This window comes from Chenopodium quinoa, unplaced genomic scaffold (genome assembly GCF_001683475.1).
Source record: "Chenopodium quinoa cultivar QQ74 unplaced genomic scaffold, ASM168347v1, whole genome shotgun sequence".
NCBI classification, from domain to species: domain Eukaryota; kingdom Viridiplantae; phylum Streptophyta; class Magnoliopsida; order Caryophyllales; family Amaranthaceae; genus Chenopodium; species Chenopodium quinoa.
In genome coordinates, this window is record NW_018742881.1 from 1,401,604 (window position 1) to 1,419,299 (window position 17,696).

Below are 17,696 nucleotides of genomic sequence, written 5' to 3' on the forward strand. Positions count from 1 at the left end.
TCGGGTCAACAAATGTTCCAGTCGGGTCGGGTCTATTCGGGTTTCGGATTAAATTTGGGTCTACACTTCAGGTCAAGTTTGGGTCGTATCTGTTCGGGTCGGGTCTGTTCGGGTCAAGTCAATTTTTAGGACCAATTTCTGGTCAATTACAGGTCGGGTCTATTTGGGTCAAGTTTGTGTTGGGTCACCAAAATAAATTCACATAAAAAATATTTGGAAAATAAAGTAAATTCAGGTTTCCCCCACCTCTAGCGTCGCCCCTCCATCCAGCCCTAGTAGCCAATCCTTGTGTCGCAAAAAAGCCACCCCGACTCCCTCCCCCACTCACAAAAACCCCAAACGCCCCTTCCCCACCATGCCGTTAGGGTTTTCGATGGTTTTCGTGAGTGGGGGAGGAAGATTGGTGGTTTTGGTGAGTGGGGGAGGGAGATCGATGTTTTCGTGAGTAAGAATATGTATATATATATACATATAACATATGTATATATATATATGTATATGTATATACATATATATGTATATGTATATGTATATACATATGTATATGTATACATATATGTATATGTATACATATACATATACATATACATATATATGTTAGTGGCGTAGATAAGGTAACAAAAAAAAAGTTATAAGAAAACTCAGTGGATTATTACTACCTCCATTAACATTTATTTGCTGGGGTTTGCGCGGAATCCTATACAAAAGTTTTCAATCATGATTATTGAAAAATAAGGGTATTGATTAAATATTAATCCTACCCAATCAATCAATAAAAGTATTAATTCTATCCGGGGAAAAAAAAAAAGAAAAAAAAACCATAACCACTGAAACCCAGAACCAGCGAAAACCACCAGAACCATCGAAAAGCAATCCCAAACCACCACCAAAAACACCGAAACCCAACCATGAACCCAGCCAAAATCACCACAAACCAAAACCCTACAAACCACCACCACCACCACCACGATCTAAAACCCAAAACCGCCACGAACCAAAACCACCAAGAACCTCCGAAACCCTTCAACTACCACCAAGAAGGCAAGAACCACCGAAACCCTTCGACAAACCACCAAAACCACCAAGAATGACAAACCACCTTGATAACCCAATTACCCACCCATGAACCACACCTCAAATCTGCTAATCCACCCACAAGCCACCAAATCCAAACACAAATCAAGCAAACCACCCACAAATAACCAGATTTGAAACCCACTAGAAGGATGGATTCGATTTGAAGAGAGATGAAGAAGATAAATTGAGAGATGAAGGAGGAGAGAGAAAGATAATGGGAAGATGAATTGAGATTAATCTGATTATTTGGATGGGAAGGGTTAGATAATTAATTTAGGGCTTGTTTGACATCGTTTTTTGTTTTCTATTTTTTTTAAAAAAAAAAACAAAGAACCAAAAACAAGAAAAAGGTGTTTCCACTTTTGTGTTGCCAGATCAGTTTTCAAAATTATCATATATGTAATAAGTTTGACTAATTTTTGATTTATTACTTCCTCCGTTTTTATTTTATTGCACCATTAGGACTTTTACACTATTCACTTAATCTTCTTTGACCATCATTTGTGATTTATCCATTCGGAAAAATATAGTCATGTGGGATCTAGTTAGATTCGTCTCGAAATGTTCTTTTCAAATATCAATTTATTATTATTTTTATAAAAGTATAATTGAAGATATTAATAGCTAAAGAAATGCATTGGCAAGCGTGAAATCTCTCATGGTACAATAAAAAAGAATGGAGGAATTATATGACATATATCATATGATTTTGAAAAACTAAAAACCAAAAAACAGAAAACCACATCGATGCCAACCGAACCCTTAGATTAAGGTTATAATGTTTTGTAATTATGTGTAGTATTATGTGCTAATAATTTCTAAATGAGGGTATTTTAGTCATTTTGATTTAAAAAGTTACTAAAATAGGAAAGAAATAAGTTTGTTGCAAATAATAGTTAATACCCTTTTTTGGTAAATGTTGCAATGTGTAAATGACGGTTAACGGAGGTAGTATTTTATTGAAAAATAAAGTGGCGTGAGAGAGATTTGGACCATTGGAGGAGTGAGAAATGATTAAGTAAAAAAGTGTGGGATCATTAATGGATAAAGATATCTAATATATAATTTGAGAGTCACTTTTAATGTGAAGTCTCCAAAACCCCAATGCTAAACTCTCATGCATTTGAGGTTATTTTTTTATTTTTTTATATTATAATTTAAGAGTCGATTCAATAAGGTTGCAACAAATCCCCAACCCTGCTTTCTCATTCAATCCCGCCAAAACATCTAATCCCTCCAACAATCCCCTAATTTAAAATTTTTTAAAAAAAATTGTCACCCTGAAAAATAGCACGTACTCTATAGCAGTTTGTTCATGTCACTCTCCTATTCTCTCATTCCAAAAAATGGGTATCTGAAAAAAAAAAAAAACTCCAACCATCTCCATTTTATCAAGTATTGGTGCGTCATCAGCAACGGTTCCTTCTTGGCTTCTTTCATATCATCAGTTCATCATCTGATTCATCTCTGCTCCGATTGCAAAACTTTGTCAGAGTATGTCAAAGACCAAGGTCTCCTTCCTTTCTCAATTTTTCATTTTCTTCCCTGAATTTGATACGCATTATTTGATTATTTCGTTAATTTGATTGATTGAGCAAGGCAGGGTAATGTATATCTATTTATAGGAAAGGTAGTTTCCTAGGAGCAATTCAACTTACTATATATATATATATATATATATATATATATGTTCAGTTTAATTAAATTAGCTTTTATGGTTAGAGGAAGTAATTACGGTGTTCTTCTCACATTCATTGCATTCGTGGCCATTATATGGCTCTATGGAAGTCCTTACATAACATCAATATTGTATTACTCGGACTATTCATGTCTAATGTCTATGTGTAATTGGATATAAACACTTCTGACCAAAGAACTATGGAAATATAGCTGAGTCTGATGCAGGTCATGTGTTTATATGGGCTGTCTCCATCTGATGTGGTATTTGAGTTCAAGTAACAAATTTACCGATTTTGGGTTACTTTTGCGGGAATTGAATTGATTACGGTTGCAGATTGCATCAATATGATTGTTATAATACATAAATTAGAATTAATTGATTGATATTTCAAAAAAAAAAAAGAATTAATTAATTGATTGAAGAATTTGGTATAATTAGCTTAATTATTGGTCGCATATGATTTCGCTTGATTATAATACATGAGAACGGTCGGGATTGAGTGAGAATTGGCAAGCGTTGATATATGCAAGTATGATTTGTATTAATTATTAGCTTGATTGGTGTTACAGTGGGAAATCGTTGACAATGAATGATATGTTTGATAGAATTGAGGTAATTTGCATGTTATCTATTTTATTTACCAGGAACCAATTTTGTTGAATTTATTTGAAATTGCTAATTTTTTTTTTAATTACTAATTTTTAATGATAATAGTTGAAGTTGAGGTGATATACTTCCCAATTTTAATTCCTGTATCTGTCAGAAATCGTTATCATGAGAATATAACCTCAATTTGAAAAGAGATAAATTTTTAAAAATAGAATTGGGGTTTTTTTAGCAGATTAAACGGGAGTCTTTTAGGAACAAAATTGGAGCTTAATTATGGAGAAATTTGGGAGGTAAAATAATGGAGAAACAATCGAGTATGATCTGAGACGGGTTAAGCTTTCGACATGTTGGTGAGAAACCTGAGAGTTCCCGCAAAACTATGGAGAAAATTGGGAGTTTTCAACGCAATATAATGGAGACACAGGAGTTTTCATGGGTTGTTGGAGAAACAGAAGAGTTTTCATGGAGGTGGAGAGGCGATATACCTTTGGTGGCAATGAGAAAAGGAAAAGCAAAGATAAATATTGTATTTTGTTTGCTAGATAAATACTGTAATCTAGCCAAAATCGATTAGAATATACAATGCATATTCTAGAGTGCAGTTCCAATATTAAATTCTTAATACTACGTAACAATATTGTCTATCCTCCAATACCCCAACCAAGTGTCTCTCATAAGTGGTCTACTTTAATAATCTATGTAAACGGTGATTCCTAATCATTATCGATTAGACACTAATCATTGTCGATTAGACATTAATCATTATCGATTAGACATTACATAATGTCTATCTTTTGTTACAATATTGTCTGTCCTGATTGAGTGTATTACCCGTCAATCATTTTCTGTAAGTTGTTAAGTGAATAAGGAATGCGCCATCATATTATGTAATCGAATTGGTTATAATTTGTTATGTATATTGAAAGATGTTGATCAAGGTAAAAACATTGACTAAAAAAAGTGAACGTTTCAAGGTTTTTGATAGTTTTGATTATCGGTTTTGGATGATTATATTATTTGATTGTATTTGTTCACTGTATAAATTTTATGAATGTATTTCAAATTAATCTTAATCAGTCATTTAAATACTCTCAATTATATCTTACTAAGTTCTAATTTTATCTCTTTTACTAATCTTATAATAAATTAAAAAAAAAATAAAAAAAAAAAAAAAACAGAATTTTCTCTTTAAAAAAAAAAAAGAAAAGGTTCTTCATATTTTTTTTCTTTTTGTTGCCACCTATTTTTTTTTTTGGCCAAAAAAATACTGAATAATTATTGCATAATATTTCTTCAAAAAAAAATCTAATATTATCGCGGCTAATCAATAGTTTTTACGTTGAAATCAATTTTTACATAAATTGCAATTGTTATCTTTTTCAAAAAAAAAAATCATTTCCTCTTTTTTGCCACTTAAATATTTTTGTAAAAAAAAAAAAAAAAGAGAGAGAGAGAGAGAGAATATATATTGCATTTTTTTTTTGAAAAAAAAAAACCGTTTCCTCTTTTTTGCCACCTTAATTTTTTTGTACAAAATAAATATTACTCCGAACTTTACTAATTTTGTACAAACATACTCTAAAAAATCAAACAATACAGACAATTTTATGAACAACCTTTTTATACAAGTCTATAACAACATTTATTCTTAATTGAGGATTAGCAATAACAATGTTGATCCCTTGACCACGATTCTACTACTACTAAAATGTGCATGTGCTAATGCACGTGTTATAATTAAATATAGGATTAAAAAATTATTGAGTATATATATAGATGCAGATAGTCTTTAATAAAACATAGTAACAACAACTGAAGGTCATATCCGATCTTTTTTTCTTTTTGATGAATGTACACAGATGTTATTGGATTGGTTATATATGTGTCTGAATCATATAGAGTCTCGGGTGGGAGACAACAATTCAAAAGAGACGTGTTACTCTGCAACACAAAGTAAGAGCATATTACAAAAGTTACAATATGTTTATGTAATTATAACAACTTATGTAATGTTAAGTTTTTTTTTCTTTTTTTTTAAAAAAAAAATCTAATGATATATTTTGATTTACAGCATGGAAACAATGAGGCTAACTTTATGGGAAGGGTTTGCTCATGATCAAGGTCGTTTCTTATTCAATGAGCTTAATCAGGATCATGTGTTGGGTGCATCCATGGTATCAGTTGGCTCCTATTATGGTAAAATAAGTTTTTTAATTTTAGATAACCATAGAAAGACCATGGTGTCATTTTCATTATTATTATTGCTTTGAATACTTTTACTAACCTTCCAATAGGTGCATGTCTTTCGACTGTTGGACGTACTAGACTTTTTATTGATCCTGATATTGATGAAACTGATGATCTACATGGCTGGTAAGCCTAACAACATCATATTATACATGTAAGTTTATATTGCATACTTATGTACTTATATAACTCATATAGGTATGCCGATGATGGATATGTCAAAAAACATATCAGCTGGATCGGAGTCAGATATTAGTCAATAGTATCTCTAAAATGGAAATGGTGTTTAATGCAAAAAGGATCAAGTTAAATCAGTTTTCAGCGGCTCATAATGTATGTATATCAACAATTATTGACTTCATTTTCTTATACATGAGGTATTTAATATTTGATGTGTGTTTCAAGGTAAAATACTTTCGAGTAGTAGCAAAGGTGTTATCATTGATTCTTCTATGCCTATTTGGTATGAATCATGTGCTCGACACTTAAGGAGAGTTGATATGTGCGTGGAGTGTGACCCCTCTTTTAGTAGGCCAAGGTATTTTCACTTTTTTTTTTATTTTATTTAAAAAATATAATTATAACCTGCTTTACATATCACTACACCTAATTATATCATATCAATAATAACAGATACAGAATCAATGTAAAAATTGGTGACGCTACAAATACAATAATATCTGTTACACTCTTTGGCCAATATGCTGAGATGATTATATATAGGTTGTCCAATATCAAGTATTCAAGCGATGACAGATAATGTAAGTATATCCTTTAATCATATATATTAAGGAATTACTCACCGGCATAATGGCTACATTTGTTATTTATGATCAGAAATTTGGAGTCTACTTTCTAGAGGAGTATCTGAGTGAACGATTGATGAATATATTCACTTTCATACTACATGTTCATAAGATAGGAAATGATGATATCATAGTTGCATCTGTTTTACAAGTAAGATGGGAGGAAGAATTTTATTATCTTAAACGAGAGATGCGTGGACAATCTAATTGAAGACTTAGATTCATTTAGCATAATATTTCAAGACTTTAATATTTTTTTTATTTTTTTTAATGAATTCAACACTTGGTTTTTTTTTATTTTTTTTAATGAATTCAACACTTGGTTTTTTTTTATTTTTTATTTATTTTGTAATTTGTAATCAATTTGTTTTTTAATTTTTTGGGTTTTTGTTGTTATTATTTTGGTTATTAAATACCATTTGTATCTATATACTTTTTATTTTTTTTAATCCTATCCTTAATTATAACCCGTGCATTAGCACGGGCACATCTAGTTTTTTATAATTGTATAGTCTTTTCACCACAACCCTCCAAATCCCCAATCCTCAAATCTCATGTTTTTTTTAACCACTCAATTTTTTATTTTTTTATTTTTAAAACCGATAACTACCATTCCACTAAAAAAAAAATTCAATAACTATCCGGCCAACTTTTTTTTTTTTTCATTTTTTCAAGGGATTGTAATAACTAATATTAACAATTCATTTTAACACTACTTACATTTCACTTTGTGTTATTTTCTGTAGTGTATAATACGTTTCGTGTATTAGCACGGCTGCACGGATATATAGTTACTTTATCAACAATTCACCGTAGAACTCAAAATACCAACCCTTCAATTCAAACAACTTCCACTTCTCTAATCAACAAAACAAAAATATGTACAACACGTTTTTTGCGTAACTGGCCTCATCGAATAGTTGCTTGCAAAAGAACAAAGTAACCCGTCCTATAGTACAGTTGAAATAACCCATATGACACTAACCGAGTAACCTCTATAGCTTTGACAAAGTAACCCCCGTAATAGCTTGACACATTTGCGTGGCCACGCACATATAAGAGTAAGGTTTTGTTCTTTTGAGTTTATGAGCAGAATAGAGGATATCATATTGCAAAAGAGTAGAGCGGGTGACAATAGAGTGAGCAGGGCTCAAAAGAGTATATCAGATTTTAGCTGAGTAGAGCCAGAGCAGACCATAAATAGTTCAAAATGACAGGTTCTAAGTTACTACATTAGTACATCTAAATCAACTTCCCGTAATTGAAAAGTATTTTTTCTTATATTATATTATAAAAATCTTAATATATATCCCGTGCATTTTGCACAGGTACACTTTAGTATTATTAAATTGTAAAGGTTTCCAAAAGAGGAATTCTAGCTTTAAAAAAGCGGATGAAAATGGAAACTCTAGCTCTAAAAAACTGGAGGAAGTATTATTAATACGATACAAAATATTCCTTCATTGTAAATAATGTGAAACGTAGACAATATAAATTAAAATCAATGGTAATAGTCATGAAAACTAAATGAAATGACATGTCATCAATTCACAACTTAACACCCAGAGTTGGATTATTGTAAACTAAACAAAATAAAGATTTTATATTTGTGGAAATCAAATGATTAATATACTGTCGTGTGAGTAATTGACAACTCAATTCAGATTAGTAGTTACGAGTACTAGAGTACAACTTTAGGATACACGTTTTTTTTTTTTTTACAATAACTTAAGAATACACGTTAAAGCTTAATAAATATCAAATTAAATATTGATAAGATAGGTTTGCACTATGTATTAATAACAAATTTATTTATTATATACCTGTCTTTTTTTTTCTAATTTTTTATTATATAAAATTATGTACCTGTCCATAATATAATGAAGTAGACCCAATACAACTTTGTAAAGTTGTAATACGTCCCGTCAAAAAAAAAAAGTTGGAATACGTAAGTATATGTAATTAAAAGCAGGCCCAACCTTTTGCCGCTCAAAATGGGACATGGACCAAATAAAACCTTGTAAAGTTGTGATATGTAGTATATAAGTAATTAAAAGCAGGCCCGACACTTAATTGGGCCTCAGCTGTAATGAAGAAATGGGGCCTCAAAATAAGAATAAAAAAGGAAATTTTGTCTATAACTGCTCTAAAGATAGGGTCATTTGTGAACAACTATCTATTTTTTTTCTATTTGTTTAGAATTACCCGAAAGTTACAAAACGTTTGGGTTGCACTACCCATTAACGTTTTTCGTCCAATTAAGACGTAATTAGGCTTAATTTTTCACTTTTCCGCTTAATTAACTCCCCTAAATACCCTAATTACCTTCTCTCTCATCCCTAATTAACTTCCCTCAATTCTCACTCAAAAAATCCAAGAGCATATACTCAATCAATTGAACACAAATTCTCAACTATTCATGTTATGTTTCACACCTTTTAATTTATTGTTTGTTGTATTTGTTTACAAGTTTTAATTGAGCGCAATTAACATAATTACAGTGTAAATTAGTGATACGGATTAGGGTTTATGGGTTCAAAAAAATTGGGGGTTTTGATTTTTAAGGTTTAGGGGTTCAATTGAGTTGTAGGTTTCGATTATTTTGACTTTAAGATTGATTTAATTGCATTTTAATAACTAATTGGCAATTGTAATTGGGAGGAAATCTAGTTGGCCATTATAATTGGTAGGATGTCTCACTAGTAGAAAAATACAAAAAGGCAACCCCCAAAAGACACCGGTTCATGCCAAACCGGTGCCAAAAACCTGCCTAAAAATGGGCGGAATTTCAGACCAAGAGCAATGGCACCGGTTCATCTTAAACCGGTGCCAAAAATATAAAGGGCACCGGTTTGAACCGGTGCCACTAAACCGGTTCATCTATATAATTAAAAAAAAAAACCGCCCCATATAAACCCAAATAAAACCCTAACTCTCCCTCACTTCCTCAGCCGCTCCTCCTCTCTTTCTCTCTCCTCCTTCTCTTTCTCTCTCCTCTTTCTATCTTTCTTCTATGTTCGCCTTCTTTCTCCTTCTTGGCCATCAGTTTCCTTCAATCTCATCTCCTTCTCTCTCTCTTTCTCTTTCTCTTTCGTTCTTCCCAGATTATCCTCCCCTTCTCACTCGTTTCCACCACCAAATGCCACCACCGAAGAGGCGAAGACCAACACCCAAGACCACCAAGAACACCGATTCTAGGTACATGCATGTGTTTTTTGGGTTTTTTTCTTTTTTTTCTTTATTTTGAGATTTCTGGGTTTAATTAATCGAGTTTTGGGTTTAATTGGATTTTTCTGGGTTTAATTAATCGATTTAAATCAATTTTTGGATTTTAATTCTATTGATTTGGGTTTCATTAATCGATTTAAATCTATTTTCGGATTTTATTTCGATTTTTCTTGGGTTAATTTTCGATTAAAATAATCGTTTTTTGGGCTAATTAATCGAGTTCTGGGTTAATTTTTTATTTTATTTTCGATTTTTGTTGGTTAATTAATCGAGTTCTGGGTTATGGCTAGCATTTCAATTTTTCTTGGTTAATTTTCGATTAAAATAATCGTTTTTTTGGGTTCATGCATGCGTTTTTGGGGTTGTTTTCTGGGTTTTGTTTTTAGATTTTGAATTTTTTTCGATTTCAAGTTTTTTTTTCTGTGTTTTTTCGATTTCAATTTTTTCTGGGTTTGAATTTTTTTTCAATTTTTGGGATTAAATTCTGGGTTTTTTGTTCAAAGGTTAATTATATTAATGGATTTTTTTAAATTGGTGCAGGTATGTTATTTAGATCTGAAATCGAAGAAGCAAGATACAAGAATGAATGGGGTTTTTGTTTTTGTTTTTTTTATTTATATTGTAATTTTTTTTTGTATTTATATGTTGTAATCGAAGTATTTATATGTTGTAATTTTTTTTTATTATGTATTGCAAATTTTCGATGATATTGATGTTGCAAATTTTCGATGATATTGATGTTGCAAATTTTCGATGATATTGATGTTGTTTTAATCGATATTCGCTTTATGTTATGTTTTGATGTTTTTATGTATTTTAGTCTATTTAATTTTTAAGTGGAAAAAACAAAAAAAAAAAATTATATATTTTTTGGCACTTTTGGCACCGGTTAACCGGTGCCAAAAAATGAATCATAAAATTTTTTGGTACTTTTTGGCACCGGTTAACCGGTGCCAATTTCAAGTTTTGGCACCGGTTTGAACCGGTGTCTTTTTAAACCCCTTTTTGGCACCCCCTATATTGGCATCGGTTTGAACTGGTGCCTTAGGCCGGGTTTGAACCGGTGTCAAATTCGTTTTTTCACGTAGTGTCTAAATTTGAGGGTTTTGATTTCTAGGGTTTAGGGGGAGTTAATTAGGGAGGAGAGAAAATTAATTAGGGGAGTTAATTAAGTGGGAAAAGTGAAAAAGTAGGTCCAATTAATGTTTTTTTTGACAGAAAACGTTAATGGGTAGTGTTACCCAAACGTTTTGTAACTTTTGGGTAGTTCTAAACAAATAGAAAAAAATGGGTAGTTATTCACAAATGACCTTATCTTTAGGGTAGTTCTAGACAAAATTTCCAATAAAAAAATAAGATTGGAAAATATTAAAAAAATTACTCCCTCCATTTTATTTTTAAATTCGTCATAGTGATATTTCACACATGCTGATGTAAAGCTCTAAACAATAATATTTTTAATTATCATCAACTATAAATTATAAGAATTGAATATTAATAATCTACTCATTGAGACAATTTCAACAAGTAGTCACAAGACTAATTTTCTTTTGTATAATTTAAAAACATTGGTTTAAGTATGTTTAATGAGTAGTGCCAAAATCCCAAAAGGGCAAAAAACCGGAAGGAGTAAATGCTTAGTACTTTTATTTTTTTAAAAGACTACTCAGTACTGTAGTGGAGAAGTCCACAGTACATACCTGATATGCGGGTACATACTTTTTAATGGTGTACTAGATATTTAAAGTTTCTAATAAATGACCAAAATACCCCTGTAATGTATGGTGCTCATAGAACACATGTATGTATCCAAAATCCCCCTATAATTAGTACTTAGTACTCCCTCCGTTTTTAAATACTTGCTCCACTTTTCATATGCGGCCGTTTTTAAATACTTTCTCCATTTCCTTTTTTGGAAAGCTCTTACAATATTTAATTAATTTCTCTCACCTAGTGGACCCAACATGTATTATCTCTCCTCCAATTCTCTCCACTACTTTTGACTTTTACATTTTTTAATTCTTCCACCAACCCCACTACCTCCATATTTTAATACTTTCTCTAATTTCTCCTAGAACTCCGCGCATGGAGAAATGAAGCAAGTATTTAAAAACGGAGGGAGTATCAAACTATCAAGTGAACTTGGGGCCTTTAGTTAGTTTCTCTTTCCTCTTTAATGTAGTTTGCTCTTTTCTTTTCCCTTCTCCACTCGACTGTAGAACTGACAATCGATCGGAGGTGGAATAGGTGATGCTTCATCCACTACCTACCTCCATCCACCAACTATCTATATATCACCAAATTTACCTTTATATAAGCACATAGCTCAATATTGTTTGAAATTAACATTACAAGTGGAGTAATTAATTTGCAAATTTAGTTTAGGATTAACCTCAACAATTCACCATGTCAAATGAAAAATTAACAAATATTAATGATATAAAAAGGCAAAATAAACATAGTCTTAAGGGATATACTTGTATAGATTAAAATTTAAAAACAATGATAATAGTCCTATAAACTAAATGACGTGACATGTCATCAATTTGACAATATTTTGTACAAAGGTGTTTTAACGCAATTTTTTTTTTTGACGAATGTTTTAACGCAATTTATGAATATGATGATTGACAATTTGACATGTCATCAATTCACAACCTCCCGTTCAAAAAAAAAAAAAAAAATACACAACCTAAATGTAAGTACTAAGTACAATTATAGGACAACGTTAAGGCTAAACTCAATTCCAGTTTTGGATAAAAAAATTTTGTAAAAAAAAGTACATCTAAATCATACCCTTTATGGCTTTATCCCGCCTTAACTAACAACATGACTTTGTAACTAATGATTGCATAGTAGTCTTCCAATGCAAAGCTTCAACCACAATTTCGGTGTGCAAGTAGTTGACAGCTTCACTAGTTAGCTGTTAGGAGTTCAAGAAATTTAAGTACTTTTGATTTTTTTTTTTTTGTTTTTTTTGTTTTTTTGTAAGGATCTTGTTAATGAACGTTGTTGGAACGTTGGATAACCCTATAAAATAATATAATATTAATTTGGGAATACATGTCAAAATTATGCGTCAATCGGTATAATTAATGTTTATTTCAAATTAATATTTACTTTTAATTATCTTATTCAACACCCCAAAACGTTTGTTATTAGCTTTTGCTTTTTAATGTAAAGGGCCAAATATATTCTCAATCTTAAAAACTTCTAAAGGATTGCTCAATTCATTGGTAAATGAGGGACGCTTTATTTTGATGTTGCTATTAGCTGAACTAATCAAAGCTTTAATGGACCATTAAATCATGTGAAACCTATTGTAAAAGTTAGGGCATGTTCTCTTCATCTTAATTTCAGTTCAATTCAATTCAACTCCAATCAGTTTAGTTCAGTTCAATTCAGCTCCTAATTTCCTTATCTCATAAACAGTTCATTTCAACTCTATTCAGTTCCATTCAGTTCAGCTCCATTCAGTTCAGTAAATCAGAACATGCCCTTACTTGTTTGGTTAACGTAGAAAGTGAAAATTCTCATGAATTTCTAATATATGAGAATTAAGTTCCATAATTAGATTCATGTGAGTTTTTTTAAAGTTATTTATTTAGTAATGATAGACGTAAATTTCCATAGGAATTTAACCAACCGAGGGGGACTAGGTAAATAAATTCTTATATTTCGTGGGAATTAAAAATTCCTAAAAAGTAACCAACTAGTATTTTCCCGTTTTCCCCATTTAACCAAATTTTATTCAACCAAATAGCTTACTCATTTTGCAATATCTAGGAGCTTCTAATTTCCTTGTTTTTTTTAAATGTAAACCAAACAACACCTAGTGAATTAAAATTGAAACCGTTGCTCAATAATAATGTTTAGATGGGTAAAACTGCAAGCTTGTTGCAAATAATAAAAAAAAAAGGTTGAATTTCAATTTGGACATGTTTGTTGATGAATTTTATAGTTAGTTTAGTTTCCTTAAATATATTGTTTGTACCAAATGAATATTCAAAGTTCGTTGTTTTTGGAGTAAATCTTCATAAGTTGTTAAAATTCCCAGTTTGTGAACTTTGTTTGTGTTTAACAATGGATGACATCCATATGAAGATATATGCTCCCTCCGTGTTTTTTTTAAGTGTTACAGTTTGTCCGGTACATAGTTTTAGGCAATTTAATTGACTTAAATAAAATAAGAGGTAAGTGGGGTAGTTGAAGTATTAAAAAATTGTAAAAGAATGATAGTTGGGTTAACAATTTATTGAAAAGTAATGAATATGATATGAAAGATATAATAAAAAAGCAGTGGGTTTGAGTGGGGGCATGAGAGGAGAGAGATATAATATTTTAATGTAACTTTTTGCCAAAAAAAAAGTGTAACACTTAAAAAAACATGGCCGAAAATGGGAAGTGTAACACTTAAAAAAACACTAAGGGCATGGTTGTCCATTCACAATAAATTTTGGCGATTTTGATTTTTTTTTGTTAACGGTATTTAACATCCCCAAAATAATTACTCCGCAAAAGTGATGAAAGGTAGGAAGTAGTCAATTCTCAATTACTCTATAAAGAAGACAAAATACAAAGAATTGTGATATGTGAATGATAGTTTTGATTTGCATTGAAAAACTTTCATAATAATAAATGCTTGCTTGCGTTGTATCAAACACAGTAAAAAAGAAAAAGACAACATTAATTACAAAAAGTCAAGTTAAGGCACGATATAGCCATAAAGGGGATTTTGTTCTGAAACAGAAAAATAAGCCATGGGGATTAGGCCAGGCTAATAAAAATATGTACTTGTAGTAATGAAAGGATATCTTGATTCAAAATGTTTTTTTTTTTTTTTTTTTTTTTTTTTAAAAAAAAAAAGAAGGATAGGGCAAGCCCCTAAAGAAATAAACACACAACTAAAACAAGAAAACGAAAGCTAAAACACTAGCTAACATGATGCCACAACTCACAAGGGCACATCTAACCAATCTTATTAGTAGGCACCATACGAGACAAAGCGACACCCCAAATCCTCCAATTATAGGAAAAAAAGATAATTACCACCGTGTGTATCGCACGGGCCCTAACATGAAAATTTTAAGGTTTAACCGTATGTACCTTGCTTGAAACAGACAAAAAACGCGGAAAGAATATGTAGTGTTTTGTAAAGAACATATATAACTGTTTTATAAAGAACATTCAATTTTATTTTTTTTAAGGAAAAATTGTCAAAAATAATACAAACTTTGAACGGTCCACCAAAAACAAGTCAAACTTTTATTTCTAAATAATACAAACTTTGCAAAGTATCCGCTTTAAACATGTTATTTTACTTGCAACCTAAAAAACCGGTTAATTATTTTTTTCTTTTTAATAAATTGGTTTGACAATGTAATTAACTCTTAATAACAACTTTAATTATGATTAATTAACAATTTAAATATTTTTAAAGTTTTTTAAAAAAATATTTTTAAAATTTTGGGAAAAAGTAAAAAATGCCTCCTCCACCAGCCACATACTACCGGCGCCAGCCTCCCTCCCAAGTCCCACGGCGTCGGCCGCTCTCAGTTCCCGTCGACCCCCTTTCCCTCCCCCGCGCGTCGCAGTACCCCCTTCCCTCTTCCCAGCAACCAACGAACCCCCTTCCCCGACAACCAGCGAATCCCTTTCCCCCAAAACCATTCCTCCTATGCAAAACAACCAAAAACCCATCTCCCACCCTCGAAATTTTTTTAATACTTCAATTGTAAAAGAAAGAAAGTGGTTTTTCGCTGTAGTTTAATATGTTGGGTGAATTTATTTATTTATTTTTTTTGGTTGTAATTAATTGGGAAAAATTAACTTTTTTTTTTTTTGAAGCAATGGCAAAAATTAACTTAAATGGTTGTAAGTTTGTAACCCACAATATGAGTAATGTATTTTTACCGATTATAATAGGCAAAATTTTCTTTTTTAAGTGATACATTAGTTTCTGCGTGGTGTATAAGAGTATTTTTATTAGGTGCTTAAAAAACATTAGAAAATACAATGAAAATGATAGTTTATTCGTGAGAGAAAAATGATACTTTGTACTCTTTTTTTTTTTTTTTTTTTCTTTTAATGCAACTCTGTAGTCTGTACTTCATAGGAAATAATGTACATGCATAGTTTTATTATATTTCTCGTCTCATGGTTTTTTCACTTTACTATCGCACCCCAGGAGAAGTATTGGCGCATAAATCTTATGTATTTTGCAACAAACATGATGGTAAAGTGGTAAATATTAACGTTCATATGTATAAAGTACAATAAATAAGTGAAAAGTACTATTAAAGTCATGTTTTATTTTCTTCACTTTATTTTTATCGAATTGGAATTATTTTAATATCTAAAACTGAAATTATTTTTATTGATCCTCTATAAAATAAATGTTTTCTGTAAAGTTATTGATTTTTATTGAAGTGAAATTATTTTTACTAAACTAAACTGGACTTATTTTAGTAAATTAAATTATTTTTAGTGAGCTAAAGTTATTTCTACTAGAGACTTTCTTATATTATTTTTTTTTTATTTTTTTAAGGCGAAGAGTAGAATAAGGCCTGAATGGTGTAATGTTAATGATATAGATTTTTTTTTAATTAAAACAAATAAATATGTAAGTGAAACGGTACATAAAATATTATAACGTTGTGACATATACTAGTACTAATAAGACAACCTATATTCTAATGGTATAAGATCATTTACTATCAAAAGCAATTTTCGTTCAATGAGTGGCCCCAATTTAAAAAAGTCTCATAATAAATGCCTTTTCCACTATGGGATCTCCCATTTTGAGATCCCGTAATCATTCTTCTTATAATCCCCAGCATCCATTCTCATATCACGCACGGAAGATGCCTTGCTCCCAACAACTTCTTCAAACCAATCAACTTTGACGGTTATGTTTGCAACAACTAAAAGCTCCGGCAAAAATCATCATCAGATATAGCAGCGGAGCACTCATTAAGGAATCTACGTTCAACCTCAATAACGCCAAAGTATTTATAGCAGAAGCTTCAACTCTTCATAAAAGAGTCCAACCAGCTCTTCAAAGTGGCTTTCAGATCATTTAAATTGAAAGTGATAATCTATTAGTCATCAAATCAATAAAAGACATTTAGTCAGTACCTTGGTAGACTGAGCATGTTTATCAAAGACACTCACTCTCAACTCCCCTTTCTCGATTCCTCTATTATTGGATTATATATCCAACACATCTACCGAGAGGCAAATTGCACAACAGATTGGATATCTAATATTCTAATGTAGGTCTTTTAAATTAGTATATAGTATTGTGGTTGTATGGATATTGATGTTTGAAATAACTCAAGTTTGTTTACTATTCTTTCTTCTAAAACCTTTATAGATGTCAAATTAACATGATGATACCCTCCCATACCTGACCTTGATGCATATGTGCCCAGATGCACTCTTGTACACCACTCACACTTCTTTATATTTCTCTTCTCTTAGAGCATACCCAATGGATGACCCAAAATATTTGGTCATGGATTATTATATAATTTATTTCTCTTTCCACTCATCCATGACCAACTCACATGACCAAAGACTCCCAATGGTTGCCCAAAATTACTTTGGTCATGATTTTCTCTCTCCTACTTTTACTATACCCCACCATATAATCTCTCTCTTCTATCCCACCATACAATTAAAATTGTTGTTAAAAACATAATAATTCCTATAATTGTTGCACATAATTAAAATTTAAAATGCTTAATGATAAATATAATTATACAATAATTGTAATCAATGATGTATTATTGAAGCGCAAATGTAAAATACATGGACACTTAATTTAAAAGCTCGTTAAGTAATAATAATAAACGATAGTAAGATAACACATGCATGATTAGAACACATTATTTAGCATTAGCTAAAACATACACTAAGCATAATTACTTAAATAAAATACTCTTAAAGGCTTAATAATACATCATTACTGCCTATTATAAGACTCCCCATATCTAAGCCATAAATGTTCCACTAAATCTGACTTCAAGGCTCTATGGGTAACTTCA

General features: G+C 31.0%; 1 long non-coding RNA gene across 1 annotated transcript; it reads left to right on the forward strand.

The window, feature by feature from the left end:
* The first annotated feature begins 9,388 nt into the window (after positions 1–9,388).
* Positions 9,389–10,442, forward strand: LOC110726614. Its single transcript, XR_002512392.1, has 2 exons — positions 9,389–9,618; positions 10,189–10,442. It is a non-coding gene; the product is annotated as an uncharacterized LOC110726614 (long non-coding RNA).
* Positions 10,443–17,696: the final 7,254 nt, after the last annotated feature.